The 18,318-nt window shown below is 48.0% G+C and overlaps 1 non-coding gene across 1 annotated transcript; it reads right to left on the bottom strand.

The window, feature by feature from the left end:
- Positions 1-2,313: 2,313 nt before the first annotated feature.
- On the bottom strand, positions 2,314-2,420 carry LOC123927324. Its single transcript, XR_006815410.1, has one exon. It is a non-coding gene; the product is annotated as a U6 spliceosomal RNA (small nuclear RNA).
- Positions 2,421-18,318: the final 15,898 nt, after the last annotated feature.

Raw genomic sequence — 18,318 nt, forward strand, 5'->3', positions numbered from 1 at the left:
TAAAATAAGATATACATTATACAGACAAATGTATCTATTTTATATCATGAGCATTCTATACTTCTCAGAATGAAACACAGTTCTCTATATTGTGTAAGGATTTCTTTTTTTTTTTAAGATTTATTTATTTGACAGAGAGAAAGAGATCAAAAGTAGACAGAGAGGCAGGCAGAGAGAGAGGGGGAAGCAGTCTCCCCACTGAGCAGAGAGCCCGATGCAGGGCTCAATCCCAGGACCCTGAGATCATGACCTGAGCCCAAGGCAGGGGTTTAACTCACTGAGCCACCCAGGCACCGTGTGTAAGGATTTCTGTGTATGTAGTAAAGGTAGAACATTCAGGGGAATAATAATCAGGATAGTGGTTTCTCTGGGGTGGGGAGGGGGATTCCTATTAGGAAGGGCTGCAGGGCCCTTCTGTATTAGCTAGCTCTCCGGTGTAAGAACCCGGCAGCATGATGCTTTAGAACAGTGACATTTCTTAGTCGTATCTTAGACACACTGTCTCATAGTGTCTGAGGGTCCGGAATTTGGGAGTGGTTTAGCTGGGCAGTTCTGGTTCTTAGGTTGCGTTCATAGGTCAGCTGGGGCTGTCCTCATCTGAAGTCCTGACTGGGGCTGGAGAATCTGCTGCCTGAGGAGCTCACCTGCACAGCTGGCAGGTTGCTGCTAGCGGTTGGCTAGGGGCAGAGAGCAGGAGAGAGGAGAGGGACTCAGTTCCTTTCACGTGGGCTTCTCCATGGGATCTAAATTCCATCACATCTTGGTGACTGGATTGTAAAAGTGAGCACTGACAGACTGGGTGGTTGCCCTCTGAAGCTCTCCCAACCCGTCCTATCCCCCAACACCTGGCTCCTTTCCCCAGAAGCATCCACTTGGATTCGTTTCAGGAATATTCTTCCACAGAGATACCCCTTGTTTATAAATGTGTAAGCAGGGGCACCTGGGTGGCTCAGTTGGTTGAGTGTCTGACTGTTGGTTTCGGCTTGGATCATGATCTCAGGGTCATGAAATCAAGACCTGCATCAGGCTCCACGCTCAGCAAGGAGTCTCCGTGAGGTTCTCTCCCTCTCCCTCTGCCCCTCCCCCAACTCATGCTCTCTCTCTCTCTCTCTCTCTCAAATAAATAAATCAATCTTTAAAAAATAAAAACCAAACATATATGCAAATACACTTTTATTCCCCCCTAATGGAAGCCTATTACACACACCCTTTTATATCATTTCTGCCCCCATGCAAATATACTTTGCAGATTCTTACATAGTCATACATAGGAAACTTCGACATTTGTTTTCATGTCTTAATAAGAATACCATCATGTGGATAAGCTGTAATTTATTCAACAACCCCCCTTTTATGGACATTCATTTTGTTTACCTGTTAACACTTTTTAAGCTTCAAATGTACAGGGTTGAGTTTAAAAAAAAAAAAAAGGTCCTCAGTTCATGACAGATTATCATTATTGACCTCTACATGCCTCTCCTTTGTTTTTTCTCTCTCTTTTGTCCCATTTCCCCTTCTCATTTTCTGCTTCTCCATAGACCTATTCTAATGGGTCCCGTGTGTTCCTTGTTGTGTCAGTCTTCCTGAAAAACACAGTATGCTTGCATGGCTATTGTTGCTTTCTGGATATGCATTTTAATTCATTTTCACTCTGGTGCTCATTCCCTGCTTAATATCGGTCTGGGTTGTGGCTTGACTTATGGCTTCTAGATACTGACTAGGACTCCTTGGTTTGCAGTCACGTGTTTTCCTCTCTACTACCCCAGGAATGGGCACCTGGGTGGTCTTTAAGTCTCTGCTGCCACACTGTCACTACATTGGTGTGTCCCTGTCTGGGCTGCCATGAGATTCTCTCCTGGACAAAGAGTCAGGAATATAACTGATGGTTATCTTTTGCACTACAATCACTTATCCTCAATTTAAAAGCTTAAAACAACACTTTGTCTTATTCACGACTTTGTGGGTCAGGAATTCAGGAAGGGTTGGCTGGGTCACTTGTCTCTGAACCATGCGGGGTCAGCAGAGACAGCGGCGGGTGGAGGTTCTCTTCCAAGATGGCTGGCTTCTTCACTCACGTCAGCAGCCTTGATGGACCTGGTTTCTCTCTATATATATATCTCTATCTCTCTGCCTCCCTCTCATGCTGTCTCATCCTAGAGGACACCTCTCCATAGCTAGCTAGACTTCCTCCCAGCATGGCAGTCTCGGGGTGCCTGGATTTCCTTCATGGAAACTGGCTTCCCTCCAAGTGATCGTTCCAAGAAAGAGGAATCAGAAGCTGCTAGTCTTTTTTTTTTTTTTTTTTTTTTTTTTTTTAATATGGAACACTTCACAGATTTGCATGTCATCCTTGCACAAGGGCCATGCTAATCTTCTCTGGATCGTTCCTATTTTAGCATATGTGCTGCTGAAGTGAGCACAGAAACTGCTAGTCTTTTGAGATCTGGGCCTCAAAGCTGTCATAGCATCACTTCTGCCATAGTACTGGTCACAGAGCAGCCCAGAGGCAGAGAGTAGGTGCATAGAACTCACCTGTTGCTGGGAAGATGATCAGAGACTCAGTGGTCATCTTTTATACATTCTCATGTATATTTAATGTGACAGCTTGCTCTCCAGATGGCTGCTTCTGTCCCCACTTCCGCAGCACTACCTCTATGTCCCCACCCACACTTGGCTCCATCCAGCCTGTTCAGCTCCCTCTTTGCACAGCAAGAAGCATCCCTGTATCTGGGTCATCTCACACATGCGCAAATGTAACTAACTGTAGGATAGAGCCCCAGATGCAGATTTGCTAGGTGAACCGCTATGTGCACTTGCAGCTTTGACAGACACTGCCCGGCTTCAATCACCTCGCAGCTCCATCTCTCTGTGATGAATGGGGAGTCTGAGCACCCCTCCCCAACTCTACCTACCCCACAGCAGAACAAGTCACTGTTCCCGGGCTCCCAGCTTTTGCCCTGGACCCCAGAGTCCATTCTCTATGTGTCGCCGCCGGAGTGGTCCCCTCAACACCTGAGTCAGAGCCTGTCCCTCCTCTGCTCAGAAGCCTCCGATGATCTCCCGCATGACTCAGAGTAAAACATTCTTAAGATGGATCTGAAGCCCTGTGTGTCTGACACTGGGACCTCTCTCACCTATTCCTCCTGTCTTCCCCTTCTCTTTCCCACCTGGGGCTCCTGGCACGAGTTAGAACCTGCCATGCATGCTCCCACCTCAATGTCCCTCCACCTAAAAAGCTTTCTCCCTCTGTGTCCCCAGGGCTCATCCTCACTCCTTCTGTGCCTCCAAGCAAACCACCTGTCCCCACTCGGGGTCTTCTCCCTACTCTGTTCTGAACACTCCTTCCCCAACATGTGGTCGATCAAGCTGTATCTTCGTGTATTGTCCATCTCTTCTCCAGACCACAAGCTCGGGGCAGAGGGATTTTGTTGGATTTGCTCACGGCAAATCCTCCACACCAACTTTCATTTAGGCTCTACAAATATATCTTGAGTATTTGTGGAATTCCATCACTGTGCTAGTTTGCAAACCACCCCCCAGCCATGTCCAGACCTCAGTAACATAAATGAAACCAAACACACTGCCAGATTCCTATCCTTCAAGTTCACGGTTCTCCTGCTCAAGAGCTTTCAAGGACTTCCTATTTCCTCGCTTAGCACAACTCACACTGGAACTCAAGACCTTTTAATACAGAGCTAAGTTTTTCCCCAGCTTTCTGAAAAGAAGTTCATGCATGAGATTTCCCCAATGTTAAGTTTTTTCCCTTATCCATTAGTCTAACCTTATTGGCAGGGACTCCATACAACCAAAAACAACAACAACAACACACTAAGAGGAAAAAGGAGGTATCTCATAATGAGTTCACGTTCACTGGCTGGGGCTTCTACTGGTGTAATGAAACCAGTCCCAGCTCTGGGACAATAAACACGGCAACTGATAACTTGAACCAAGTTCCTTCATTGGTGGAATGAAGATAGTTACACTCTTCCATATGATAGGCAAGCTACTCGCTAAATGCTAGGCACAGGACCAGGCACTGGTTACATTTTATTTCACTCAACCCTCATGGCAACTGTAAGAGGCTGGAGCTATTATTATTCTCCTTTCTCAGAAAAGGAAACTGAGGCACAGAGCAATTAGCATGTCTTAGTTTCCATGGGGCACCTGGGTGGCTCAGTGGGTTAAAGCCTCTGCCTTTCACTCAGGTCATGATCCCAGGGTCCTGGGATCGAGCCCCGCATCGGGCTCTCTGCTTGGCGGGGAGCCTGCTTCCTCCTCTCTCTCTCTCTGCCTGCCTCTCTCGCTACTTGTGATCTCTATCTGTCAAATAAATAAATAAAATCTTTTAAAAAAAAAAAAAAGCATGTCTTAGTTTCCATAGCCTGGGAGTGGTGGGGCCTGGATTTGAACTCCCAACACAGCCACTCCGAGGCTGGCTTCAAGGCCAGCTAGTTACTCTTGTGGAATATTTTAGGGGAAAAGTGTGCTCATGGGTATGGATTGCTGAGGGCAATGAGAGGAGGTGACCTTGTCCGTTGTAAAGAGACTCTAGGACCAAATGTACACAAAAGACACAGGGCTGAAATTGTGCTGTGTGGAGTCCATGGTCATAGTTCCCTCTGGGCTGTAAACTGAGACTCCTGGGCTCCCAGATGACTTCTCAAGAAGATTTTATTGTCTACCATTATTAGAATAATTACCATTAATAAAAACAAACAAACAACTGTTGCATGTTTACTGTATGCTAAGAATTTCGTTTGCATTTTGAATGCAGCAATCCTAGGACATTAGTGACTTGCATTCACCCCATTTTGCAGGCAATGAGACTGAGCTAGGATTTGTTCCTTGTGTCTTTACCCACTAATGGGTCCATGGAACATTTCCATTTCCCAAGGACTTTCATTCATTATCTCATTCAACTTCATGGTCATGCCTTGAAATCCATCCTCCTAGCATTCCCATTTTGCTGACAAGAAAACTGAGGTGCAGTGTGCTGCTCACACACAGTTCTTTGCCACAAATCTGCCCTGCCTTACCTCCCCCAGCAGCATCCAGGATGTCGCTGATGGAAGGGGCCCGATTTATAGCACAGGAAGGAGCAAGTCAAGGCCTCTGGGGCAGTGGGCAGTGTTCTCAGGCAGTTGCCCAGAGATCCTGTTTACTGGCAGGGCCAAAGGCACACAAGACCCAGGAGGAAAGCCCGGGGAGACGCCCTATGTTTGTATCTTCAAAGCCTTGCCCCCTTGCTCTCCCATCCTCAGGGTTCCCCGGGAGGAGGGTGGGGGTTGGTGGTGAGCAAGCCGTCACTTCCATGGAATGTCCTCCAGCCCTGGTGCATTGGCTCAACCCAGCCTCTCTACTCCTGCTCTTTCCTGACCCCCATCTGCCTCCCCACCTGGACATCCCCACATCTGGGCTCCTGTAGCGCATTCATTCAGCAAAGCATCATTGAATGTTAGGTGTTATTTTAGGCACTTGGGGTTACATTTAAGAATAAACAGTGATCCCTGCCCTGCAGTGTTGATACTCTGCAGCAGGGAAGGGACAATAAATAATAAATACACTAAGTAAAGTATATAGGGTGTTAGACAGTTATAAGGGCCATGGCAAAATAAAAAATTAAGCAAAGCAAGTGGTTTGAGAGTGAGGAGGAGGGCTCATGGGGTTAAACAGGGCACTGAGAAGGTGACATCCAAGCAGGAACTGGAACAAGATGAGGCAGTGAACCAGGCAATACCAAGAGGAAGAGTGTTCCATCCATAGCAAATGCAAAGGTCCTGAGGCAGAGTGTCTGGTGTATGAAGAGTAGCAAGGAGACCAGTGTGGCTGGAGAGGAGTCAGTAAGGGGAGAGGGTGGGAGAGAGGACAGAGGGGTGATGGGGTGGCTGAGAGGGCGGGTCATATGTGGGTCATCATAAGGATCTGGCTTTTACTCAGAGTGAACTGGGAGCCAAAGGAGGGTTTGGTCCAGAAGAAGGACATTGTCTGATCTGTGCACTGCAAAACTTTTCTGACTGCTGGGTCAAAGGACACATTGTGGAGGAACCAGGAAATTGAGATGAGAGGAGACGGAGAGATCAAGGAGCCCTGTGAGGAGACCGCTGCAATAATCCTGGGAAGAAATGAAGATGACCTGCCCTGGGTGGTAGTAGTGTTCCAGTTAGTGTGGCTGTGTAACAAACTACCTCAAAACTCAGCAACTTAACGCAACAACCATTTTACGATGCTCATGACTTCAGACCAAGTGTGGTAGGGATGGCTGGTCTCTACTCAGGGCTCAGGGACAGGGTCTACTCAGGCTCAGAGTCCTGAGCCTCCGTTGTAGGACTCCAAGGTTGAATGTGAATAAATAGCCAAGAACGGGAATCATCTGGAGACTGCTGGACTAGGACCTCCCGGGACCTGTCGGGGTGGCCTGGGGTTCCTCACAGGATGGTGGTCTCAGAGTTCTTGGACTTATTTCAAAGGATCTCAGGGCTCCAAGAACAAGTATTTCAGGGAACAAGGTGAAGCTGCATCACCTGTTAGGACCCAGCCTCGGAAGTCACACAGAATCACTTCCGGCAACCTCCTGTGATGAACAGGGTCCCAAGTCCACCCAGACTCAAGTGGGAGGCACGTGGACCCTGCCTCTCAGTGGGGCCACGTTCCAAAACTTCTCCAAGCACCTTCAAGTGCTTCAAGATCTTCAAGGCAAATACAAAGTTTCCTTTGTTGGCTGATGCAGGAGGCACAGCGAAGAATTAGAAGTGGTTCTGGTCACCTGGGGCTCACAGCCCACTAAACAAAACAGTCACCTCCCAGGCATGTACAGCCAGAGAGGAGACCCAGTCAGGCTCGGCTGCTCAGGGCAGGCTTCTGGAGGAAATAATGTGTGAGCTGAGTCTTAAAGAGTGAGGGATCAACCAAGAGAAATGGGAGAGGGCACCTGCACCTGAGGACAAGGAGAACTGGGGTCACTCCCGTTGGGAGGTGGAAGGATGAACACTTGAGAGATGGGGTCTGGCACCAGCTGTCTGGGTTTGAAGCCTGCCCTGCCCCTTCGAGTGGGCGACATTGGGCTAGCCACCTCACCTCTCTGTGCCTCAGTTTACTGTAAAATCGGAGTGATGATAATGGCTCTGCCCTCAGGGGAGGAAGAGCATGCAAGGGAGCTGCTAGACAGAAAAAAGCCTCCAACTGTCAGTCAGCTCTGACTAGGAAATTACAGATGGTGGTCATCTCATTTCAGCCCCCTGGGCTCTCAGAGGAGGAAACGGGAAGAGACTTGGCCAGCCTCACCAAGTGTAGAAGGGGAAGACCTGAACTGTACCCTACTGACTGACCTGCCATGGCCAGACCCCTCCCTGCCTGGGCTCACTCCTTACCTCCCAAGTTCACTTGGGGGAGCAGGGATGTCCTTCTTCCCTGAAACCCTGTGAGGCCTCCAGAGGGGATCCCCTGACCCAGAGGTGGAGCCTTGAGGATGGAGTGGTCTCTGCCCCTGATAAGGGTCCCCCCCCCCGCCCCCCCCCCCCCCCCCCCCGTGCCTCCTGCCTGCATTCTCCATGTCGCCGTTCAGCAGGAATTCCTCAGTTCAGCATGGAGTTCCGGTAGATTTTATGGGCCAGCCACAGCAGACAAATGGAGAAGAAAAACATCCCTCTGGAGCTCTGCTCAGCTCTCAAATTCTGATTTCCGCTCAGCCGGAAGGAGGCTGGGCTGCTTTAACCCTCTGTGGGAGGGGAGCACGGGGTCTGATTCAAGATCCTCCTAGCTCCTTGCCCTGCCTTGCTACCACACAGGCTCCCTCCTTCCCCATGGCTCCTACTCTGCCCCCCGCCAACCCTGCCTGGGGCTCGGCCTCCCCTCTCCCTTTACAGAACTGCCTCAAAGGTCCCAGATCCCAGTTTAGGGTCATCAGCAAAGTGTTTCCACATATTTTGAACACACTCTATGCCAGGTGTCTTGTAAACAGGGGCTCTGGCGCAGTCTGGAGCAGTGTGGGAAAGGACATGCACATGGGACTCAGACAGAAATGGGATCCAGCTTCATCTGGTCTAGTTTGTAAGATGTGGGGCAAAGTCCCTTGACCTGGCTGGGGTTGTGTTTCCTCATCTGTAAAATGGGCTTAATAATGGGATCTGTCTCATAAGGACTGTGGTGAGGAGTTAATGAGAACAGGCGTGTCAAGTGTTCAGCATGGAGCCCTCCATAAATAACAGTTGATGTTATTGCTATCACTCCCTCCCTCCGCAAACCCAATGGGGTAGGCGTCATCACTCACATTTCACAAATGACAAAAGCAAGGCACTTGCGGTGCCCCCTTTATCTGCTCCATGCCTCTCACTTCCTCTGGTTATTAACCAGGATTGCAAGCCCTGAACACATTAAATAATACCGTCAACCCTTCTTATTCAAACACTCTGTATTAAGGAATCTGCCTACTCGCTGAAATGTATGTGTAATCCACAAACAAATACTCCCCAGTGCTTCCATTCTCTCCCTGAGTCTCTGGACACACGTTCCCAGCTGAGGTGGGTCAAGCTGTCATTCTGTCTTCTTGTGTCCACCCTCATACTGTAAACGGGGGGTCCATTTCTGTGGTCTATTTAGTGCCCCACTTTACACATCCATGGGCTTTTTGTTGGAGATTTTGCTATCTAAAATGTCCCCAGTAATAGTCCTGAAACGCTGTCTAGTGTTCGTAAGCTCCGGAAAGCTGCAACGTGCCTTAGGGAGAAAAGACACGTGTTAAACAAGCTTTGCTCGGGCATGAGTTACCTGTTGTCCAGGATTCAAGGTTAATGAATCAACAGTATATATTAAGTAAGGTGTCCTTCAACAGAAACACACATAAACCAGGGGAAGTATTGATCAATTGATGAAAATATGATGACCTGAGGCTCAAAGGATCCTCATCCTGTATTTCCCCCTTAGGAACTGTCATTCAGTTAACTGCTAATTCAGTCTTTGCAGTGACCTTACAGAATATAATTACGGCAGATAATCAAAAATCAACTGTACTTTCAGGCCTTGGGTATTTTCAGATGTGAAGATATTTGGAAGGCGCTGCGGTGAGCTACAGTTACAATTAGTATTGCTGTGGGACAATTTACCCTACAGCTTGGTGTCTTAAAACAACCATTTTCTTATGCTTACAGATTCTGTAATTCAGGATTCATCATAATGGGCACAGCAGGAAACGCCTGTCTCTGCTTCCTGAAGTACACTGCACTTCAACTGGGAAGACTCACCAGCTGGGGCTGGGGTCCTATGAAGGCATCTTTCCTCACGTCTGTCTCCCCTGGGCTGGGAGGACGGGAAGAAGAGTACAACCTGTCAGAGGCACCTTTGTGTAGCCCCTCCATGAGGCCTGGGCTTCCTCACGGCATGGTGGTCTCAGGGCATTTGAACCTGTTACATGGCAACTCTGAGCACCAAGCAAAAGCGGGTTCCAGTGCATCACGTTGTATGGCCCAGCTTGAGAAGTCCCAGGTCACTTTGAAAGTCACGTCTGCCAAGTTCAACAGGTCGAAGCAGTCACAGGCCTGCCCAGACTCAAGGAGAGAGGACGTAGACTCCAGCTCCTGATGGGAAGATTGGGGGTCATGTTTTTAAACCACTATAGCTATCAACACAGACTTCAGAAAATTAGAGACTCGGGTCCAATTCTTGAGTCTGCTGCTCCCCTAGCTGGGCCATCTTGGGGCAAGTTTCTTAATTCCTCGGAGCCCTTATGTCCCTTCCTATAACATGCTGCCAGTTACAGCCCCCCGCTTGTAGGATGGTGAGGATGAAATGAAACAAGGGGTCTGGAGCACTATGTTCAGTGCCTGGCACACAGTGCACTATAGATGGTAGTGTTACGGACATTATTCCTCATGAGATCTGGGTGTGTTGATTATGTATTTGGCTGCATGTAACCAAAACAACAACAACAACAAAAACAATATATAGGGGCTTCACCAAATAAAAGTGTTTTTTAAATTATTATTTTTCAAGAGGTTAGGGACTAGTATAGCTTCTCAAAGGAACCATCAAGGACTCAACCATTCTGCCATCCTTAGCATGTGACTCTTGTCCTCATGGCACCAAGTTAGCTGCTCTACCTCCAGGAATCACATCTCCATTCCAGGCAGGAAGAGAATGAAGGTAATGGGCCAGCCTTCTCAGGACACTCTATAATTTAATAAATTAATTTAATTTAATTTAATTAATTATAAATTAATTTCATGTAAGGAAAAAGACCTTTCCCTAGGAACTTTTATCTTTATCTCGTTGGCCAGAATGAGCCATGTGGCTGCCCCAGCTGCATGGAAGGCCAAGAAGGGGAATGTTTATAGCCAGACCCACTGCTTTCCTGGACAAATCAGGGTTCTGCTGAGGGATGGAGGGAGGGGTTGGATATCGTGTAAGCAGATAGCAGTGTCTGCATGTCAACCTAGGAGAGCATCCTGCAAATGCACCTGCTGCGCAAGCATCACCACTGACTACTGAGGATGGACCAAAACACATCTTAACCATGGGGTCGATGTAAGGTAGCCAAGACCCCCTCGGCTTGATCCAGGAAGGCTTTCCAGCCTGTTCTAGGTTTCTGATCTTGTTCTTCTCTGAAATCCTATTGTCTGGGCTGAGCTACCAAACCTGGAATGGGGGTAATATGGCTTTGGGTATTTGGGTATTTGGGTCGATATGATCGACCAGTGTCGCTCTCCAACTTGTCCCTCCCCTACTATCTCGCTTGCAGAGGGGAGGAGAATTGCCAAGGGCACAGTCAGCTACTGTATTTAGGATGCAACCCCTGCTCCTGACACCTGGCCTTAAGGATCTTCAATAGCCCTCCTTGAATTTTCAAAAGACTCCTTAAGCTGGTTTCTTTTAGCATTATCTTGCTCTTCCACATGTCTTGGTGCCTGTCACCTGGCACAGGTGTGAGGGCCAACCTCAGCCCGTAGGGACCTGGGAAAGCTAAATTATTCAGCACTTCCTTCAACCTCATGGTCTTTAAGCATCCGCCCAACATTTCTTTGGAGGGATAGAACTGAAGGAAGGCACCCATGATGCATCAGCTTCCCTTCGATTATTGAACAACTCATTCTGGCCCCAAACCTGCATCCCCTACTCAACAAAATCAGAGTACCTCAGCTAGCAGGCCCTTTCTCCCTAGAACAGAGTTTTGGGAGCATTTGGGCTTAAACTACCCTGAAATGCAGCTCTTCCCTCCTCATTCTCACCACAAGCAACTTATCAAAAACTTCCTGGCCACTCCTTAGCTGTGTGACCTTAGGCAAGTTCCTTAACCTCTCTGTTCCTTAGTCTGCCCCACCGTAAAATGAGAATATTCATAATACTTGGTGCATGGGACTGTTCTGAGGGTTAAATGAGAAAATGGGGCACCTGGGTGGCTCATTCGTTCAGTGTCTGACTCTTGATTTTGGCTCAGGTCGTGATCTCAGAGTTATGAGATCGAGATCTGTGTTAGGCTCTGCACTGGGTGTGGAGTCTGCTTGAGATTTTCTCTCTCCCTCTTCCTCTTCCCCCACTCCTTAAAAAAAAATGGAGAGAGAAAATGCACCCAAGTACTTAGAAGAGTGTGCCTGGCATATAGCAATCCAATAACAATAAAAATTATTATTATTATGTTTCAATTTTCACCAAACTTCCCTTTACAGAAGTGGCAGGAAACACATTTTTTTCTCCCCAATATGTTACATTTCCAATAACGTTTTAGTGTCCCTTAGAGAGTAGGGCTCCGGGACATGCCTGGAGGTCCCCCTCTTAACTCTGCTCTGCCTGGTAACCAGTGCCTCCTACTCACGCCCTCCCCCCCCCCCCCCCCCCCCCCCCCCCGCTCCTAGGAGACATGCTCTCAAGAAAGAGGAGGATACCCACTCACATTGCAGTGGATATCACTGATAACAGCCTGGAGAAGTGTCCGCCAAACTATATTCTCTATTAGGCATCTGGTTTGGGGTGGGGGTGGGGGGTTGGGTAGGTGGGTCTATGGTCAAATAAGCCTAGAAAATGAAGATTAGAATGCAGCCCGATAAGCTGATTTGCTGCAGGATTTCTCAGAGCCTTTAACATGTAAAAGTGCTACAACTCTCTAGACGGGGGATGCCAAATGCAGCTCCCCAGACTTTGAAATCACGGAACACTGGGCACCTTCCAGAACAATAGCTCCCAGGAATTCCCTCTTGAAAATGATGGCCTGGAGGGTCCTTGAGGGACTGAGTTCTGGTAGTGGAATTGAAGAAACCAGCCAGAAGAACTCCATGACTGAGGTCAATGGAACTTTCTCATTAGCCCAAACAGAACAACAGAACAAAACAAAACCTGGCATCTCTATCTAAGGGCAGTCTAAACGTTTAACATACTCATGCAACAGATATTTCTGGATGCTTGTTACATGCTGGGTACTGACCTGGGTCTTGGGGTCAATTGCTGTCACACCAAATTCTTCCTCCCTCACTTAGTGACCGTGTGACCTTGCGAAAACACTTATAAAGATGAACTAATGATAACAGTTAGCACTTACACACCACACATTGTGTGCCAGGATGGCTCCCCTTTCCTCACAGCCACCCTCTGCAGGCGGGCTCTAGGGGGATCCTTGTTTTACAGATGAGGAAACTGAGGCACAGAGAAACTCAATCAAATGTTCAGGGTCATACAGCTTTGGAAAGCAGCAGAGGTAAACCCAGGCAGTCAAGCTCCCCGTCTGCAGATTCAACCACGCGATGGCAGACATTCCTGGTTGTTTCCTGGTATCCAGTCCTCCCCTCTTCTCTCCTAATAGAAACCCAGTAGTCAGCGGGTGTCTGGCCACCCACAGTGAAGACTACATTTCCCAGCCTCCTTTTCAGTAGCGTAAGGGTCCCATAACAAGGTCTGGTCAAGGGGACAAAAGTAGAAGTGTGGTTATAACTCACAGACAAGTGTCTTTAAAGGGTGAAGCATGCCCTTCCTTCTTCTTCTTCTTTCTCCTTTTTGCCAACAGAACGGCCCCTGCAGCCATTTTGGTCTGAGACAACTTAGAGGGTAGAGGCCACATACGAAGGAACAAAAAGATAGACAGAGCCTATCTTTTTTATCTAAAGCAGGTGGATCCCTGACACCACCTGCTTTAGTTGTCTAAGGTGACACAACCAAAGACACTAAACTTAGGGGCTTATGACACCAATCATTATTCATTATCTTTATCTATCTCTGCCTTTCTTATTATCTTTGCTCTTCCTAACAGTTCCTTTGGGTCGGGAATTCAGGACCCAAGGAGGCTCACCCACAGGGCTGGCCGGCTGGTGCTGCCTGCAAGCTGGGGGACCTCTCCACAGGATAACCAGTATATCCTCATCACTGTCCCTGGAGTGGATGATTCAAGAGACCGAGGCAGAAGCTCAATGATTTTATCAGCTACTATCTCTTCCGCCAGATTCTTTTGGTCACACAAGCCAGAAGTGATTCAGTGAGGGAAGGGTCTGCACAAGGGGGTGAATACCGGGAGACAAGGGTCATGGTGGGCCCTCTTCGAGCCCAGATACCACAGTGCAGGATCTGCAAACGCTTTGAATGTGACAGAGAAATATATTTTCATCTCGCCTGACCAAACTTGAGATGGCAAGTAATAGATCGATGAGTTCTTGACCCAAATGAGGCCCTCAAAAAATACTTTCATGAGTCTTCTTCTCCAAGAAGATTAATGTGTGGGACTTCGTCCTTCTGCTGTGTCCTTTATCTATGCCCAAGATATATACATGTGGTATACAAGATAGAGAGAGATGGTACTCTACACCATCTAGGTACAAAGTAGGGGTGGGAGGTTGGGCACCAGCCTTTTCATGTCTTCATTCACTCAACAAGTATTCCTCATTGTCTGCAGTGTGCCAAGCTCTGGCCTAGGATACTAGGCTCCATCCCATGCCCTGGAGAATTCACAGTCTAGTGAAGGAGGCAAGCATAATGAGATGGAAAACAACCCATTTCTCTGTCATCATAGAGAAATGCAGATTAAAACAGGAAATCAGATCATTTCAAGTGCCAGGGATGACGTGGGGCCGAGGGTGCCTCAAGCCCGCTGGGCATGTGGACTGGAACAGCCATCCCAGAGCACAGTCAGACAGAGCTTATGCTAAGTGTATGCATTATCTCTGCCCCCAAAATCCTGTCCTTGGGTGTCTATTCCCAGAGAAACACACACAGGAGTCTGTGAGAGTCACACACCAGAGGTCCATCACAGCTGCGCTTAGAGAGGCGGAAGTCAGAGGCGGCCCTAGGATCCATCACTAAAGGCAATGGAAAAGGAGGCCTGGTAGGTGCATGTGCACCATACATACTAAGCAGCGGTTAGAAGGAGTACACTCGAGTTAGAGTCAGCACACAGAGCACAGTGTCAAGTAAACAAACCAACCTACCAAACACATCTATAGAAACTACCATTCGTGTTCGTTAATAACCCACTCACATGAATCAGCCCCACGTAATTTATGAGGATATGGGCATATTCAAAGACACACATCGCCGATATTTAGTGGACCCAAAGGAGCCAACACAATATTGAAGGAGAAGAACAACGCTGGAGACTGATTCTACCCAACTTCAAGACTTATGAGAAAACGACAGTAATCGACGCAGCACTGTAATGGTAGCATAATCGACAAAAGATCAATAGAACATAACAGAGAGCCCAGAAATAGACCCTCATAAGTATAGCCAACTGACCTTGGACAAGGATCAAAGGCAATATGATGGAGTAAAGATAGTCCCTTCAACAAATGTTGTTGGAACAACTGGGCTCTGGGCATCCATAAGCAAAAACATGAATCTAGACACAGACCTTTTCACTTTTCACAAAATTTAACTCAAAATGGATCACAGACCTAAATGTAAAACACAAGACTATAAAATACCTAGAAAACAGCATAGAGAAAACCTAGATGACTTTGCATGTGGAAGACTTTTTAGATCCAATCCCAAAGACAAGATCCATCAAAGAAAGAACTGGAAAGTTCTTTGAAGCTGGACTTCATTAAAATCAAAAGCTTCTTCTCTGTGGAATACATTGTTAAGAGAATGACAAGACATGCCCCAGACTGGAAGAAAATATTTGCAAAAGACACATCCAATTAAGGACCGCTATCCAACATATACAAAGAACTCTTAAAATTCAACAATAAGAAAACAAGTCATACAATCCAACAATCATGCTCCAAAGGAGTGGAAAACTTTTGTTTGCACAAAAACCTGCACACAATGCTTACAGCAGCCTTATTCATAATAGCCAAACTTTGGAAGCAGCCAAGATTTCTTCAGTAGGTGGATGACCAAATAAGTGTGATACATCCAGACAATGAAATATTATTCAATGCTTAAAAAATGCATCTTCAAGCCACAAAAAGACATGGAGGAAACTTAAATGCATATTTCTAAGAGAAAGAAGTCAATCTGACATGGTTATATACTGTACGATCCCAACTATATGACATTCTAGAAAAGGCAAAACTATAGAGACGATTAAAAGATCAGCAGTGGCAAGCTTGGGTTGTAGATGAACAGGCAGGGTATAGAGGATTTTTAGGACAATGAAAATGGTCAGTATGAGACCATAATGATGGTAAGATAATGATGTCATTATAAACATTTGTCCAAACCCACAGACTGTACAACAGCAGGAGTGAATCCCAAAGTCACTTATGGACTCTGGATGATAATGACAGATCAATGCAAGTTCATCAATTGTCACAGATGCACCACTCTGGCAAGTGTCACTGATAATGGGGAGGTTATTTGTGGCAGGGCAAAGGGAATAGGGGAAAGCTCTGTGCCTTCTCAATTCTGTTGTAAACCTATTACTGCTCTTAAAAAAAAAAAAATGAAGTCTTTAAAAAAATATATTAGAGTAGGTGTCCTGTGTGGGGAAGGAAAGGAGAGTGAGGAATCAGGGACAAAGGGAGAGAAGTCAGAATACAGTGTGATCAACATGCCAGATTGCACCAAGGCAGGAAAGCAGCAAAGCGGGCTTCACCATGAAGCTGCACCTAGGGGTGCCTGGGTGCCTCAGTTGGTTAAGAGGCTACCCCGGGTTGTGATCCTGGGGTCCTGGGATCCAGCCCCATATTGGGCTCCCTGATGATCGGGGAGACTGCTTCTCCCTCTCCCTCTGCCTACCTCTCTGCCTACTTGTACTTTCTATCTCTCTGTCAAATAAATAAATAAAATCTTTAAAAAAAAAAAAAAAAAGACTCTCCTCCCCTTACCAGACAGACTCCTTCTCAGAACTCCCACACCCCTGGGCTGCCAGAGAGGCCCTGTGGCTAGGGAAGAATGTGACTGACCTGAGATCCCTTCTGGCCCACAGTGCAACCTCAATCAAGAAAGTCACTCCCTGCTCTTAGGACCTCGGGGGTCTTCATTTGTAAACTGGGAATAATAATGATGCCTACCTTGGAAGGTTGTGATAGACAGGAAATGAGATGAGCAAAATACTGTGCCCTTGCCCCAGGACGCTTATGTTCTAGTGGAGGGAGACAGCTAATTATGTGGTATGTTCACTGCTGTATGCCCCAGACCCAGAACTGTGGCTGGCACATAGTAGGTGCTCAATTAATATTTGCAGATGAAGGAAGAGAAGCAGTAACAGGTGCTATGGAAAGAAGGAAAGCAGGATGAAGTGGAGAGGGGGAGCTGTGGGGGTGCTAGCAGGGATGAGGGGGTAGGGGCTGTGGTAGGGGAAGGCTTCCCTGAGGAGGTGAGATTTAAGGGAAGACCAGAAGAAAGTGAGGGACTAAGCTAGGGGGTATCCAGGTGGGTGCACAGCAGATGTAGGCTCCACAGGCAGTGAGGAAGCAGTGTGGCTGGAGCAGAGACAGAGGATAGAGGATGGAAGGAGTTGAGCCCCTCATGTGGGTGAGCTGAGAATGTGGCAAGGAGCCCCATGCCCACTCCCAGGGACGGGACTGGGAACAGAGTCAAAGCTGCTCAGCCTTTGTTGGCCACGGGTCTCTCCTCCACCTGCAGCCAGCCTCTAAGAGATTCAGCACAAACTCCTCTTATGTGTTGAGTTCTTGATAGGTGCCAGGCCACAACTTAACTGGCATTCACTCTTGGAACCATCACTAGCCCTAGGGAGGGGTGCTGTTATTATCCCCAGTTTTCAGAGCAGGAAACCGAGACTCCATGAGGCAGCTACCCCTGGGCTGGACCGGGGCTCTAGGAGGCAGGCTGATGGCTCCCATCACATTGTCCTGGAGTTCTTTGTTTACAGCTCGCTTTCGGCCAGCCGGACTCAGTCTCATTCATGGTTTTATTTTACTCCCAGGGTCCCCTGTGTCAAAGCCTGCCTGAGGAGCCAGTGAATGAATGAGCCTAACAAGTAAGCCCTCCCCGGCTTCCGGGCCCAGTTCATGCCCTGCTTGGCTTCTCCAACCTGGAGCTGGAATGGGGAAGGGGCCAGACAGAGGAATTTCAAGCTGCCTGAGGACTGAGAGCAGAAGAGAGGGGGAGAAGGGGGGAGAAAGCGAAAGTGAAGGGAGCCCGGAGCCCCTGTGAGGAGGCGCCGACAGGGAAGGAAATCTCCCGGTAATAACTCATCGGCTCAGGAAGCAGCAGCCTGGCCTGGGGCTGCGTGTGGGACTAGCCCTGTGGGGAGGGGGCCTGTGCAGGCTCCTTCTCCTCTTCCCCAAAACCCAGCCTGGCTCGGGTCACGGTCAAATGAGGAGGGGTGGGGGAGCCAGGTGTGGGAACAGAAATTCCCACAGACCCTGGGGCCTGAAGACATCAGGGGCTGCTCTCCCGACAGCCAAGGGAAACCCTCTACCTCCCTTCCCCCATTCTACCCTGGGTAGGAGAAGCCAGGAAAGGAGTGTGGCAGAACTGGGAGTCATCTTCAAAAAACCTGAGGCCCAGAAAGGAAAACAAGCCAAAAACACATCTAGAAACCTCTGCCTTCACTCCCTGTGCCCTCTCTACCACATAGAAGCATTCAGGTTGAAGAGAGTTATTTTCAAAGCCTAGGGATACAGGTTGGACCATTCCCCAGGATGGAGCTGGGAAGGGGGCACAGCGTGGGGACCCCAGCCACCATCAACAGCTCAGTAATTCTTCCCAGGGCCCCCAAGAAGAACATGTCACTCAACAATCTAAGGTTTCCCTAAGGAAGGAAGAAAGGAAGGAAGGCAACAAGGAAAGACAGTCACAACTTTCTTTCTCTCTCTGGTGGTATTCCGAGGAAAGAGAGAGGCATGGATTTGGAGCCAGGGTGGGATTGTGGAGATTACAGGAAAGCAATCTGTGTTTTATTGGTGGTGAGGGTTAGTAGGCCACGGGTGATGGTGAAGTCAA

This window comes from Meles meles, chromosome 16 (genome assembly GCF_922984935.1).
Source record: "Meles meles chromosome 16, mMelMel3.1 paternal haplotype, whole genome shotgun sequence".
Classification (NCBI taxonomy): Eukaryota; Metazoa; Chordata; class Mammalia; order Carnivora; family Mustelidae; genus Meles; species Meles meles.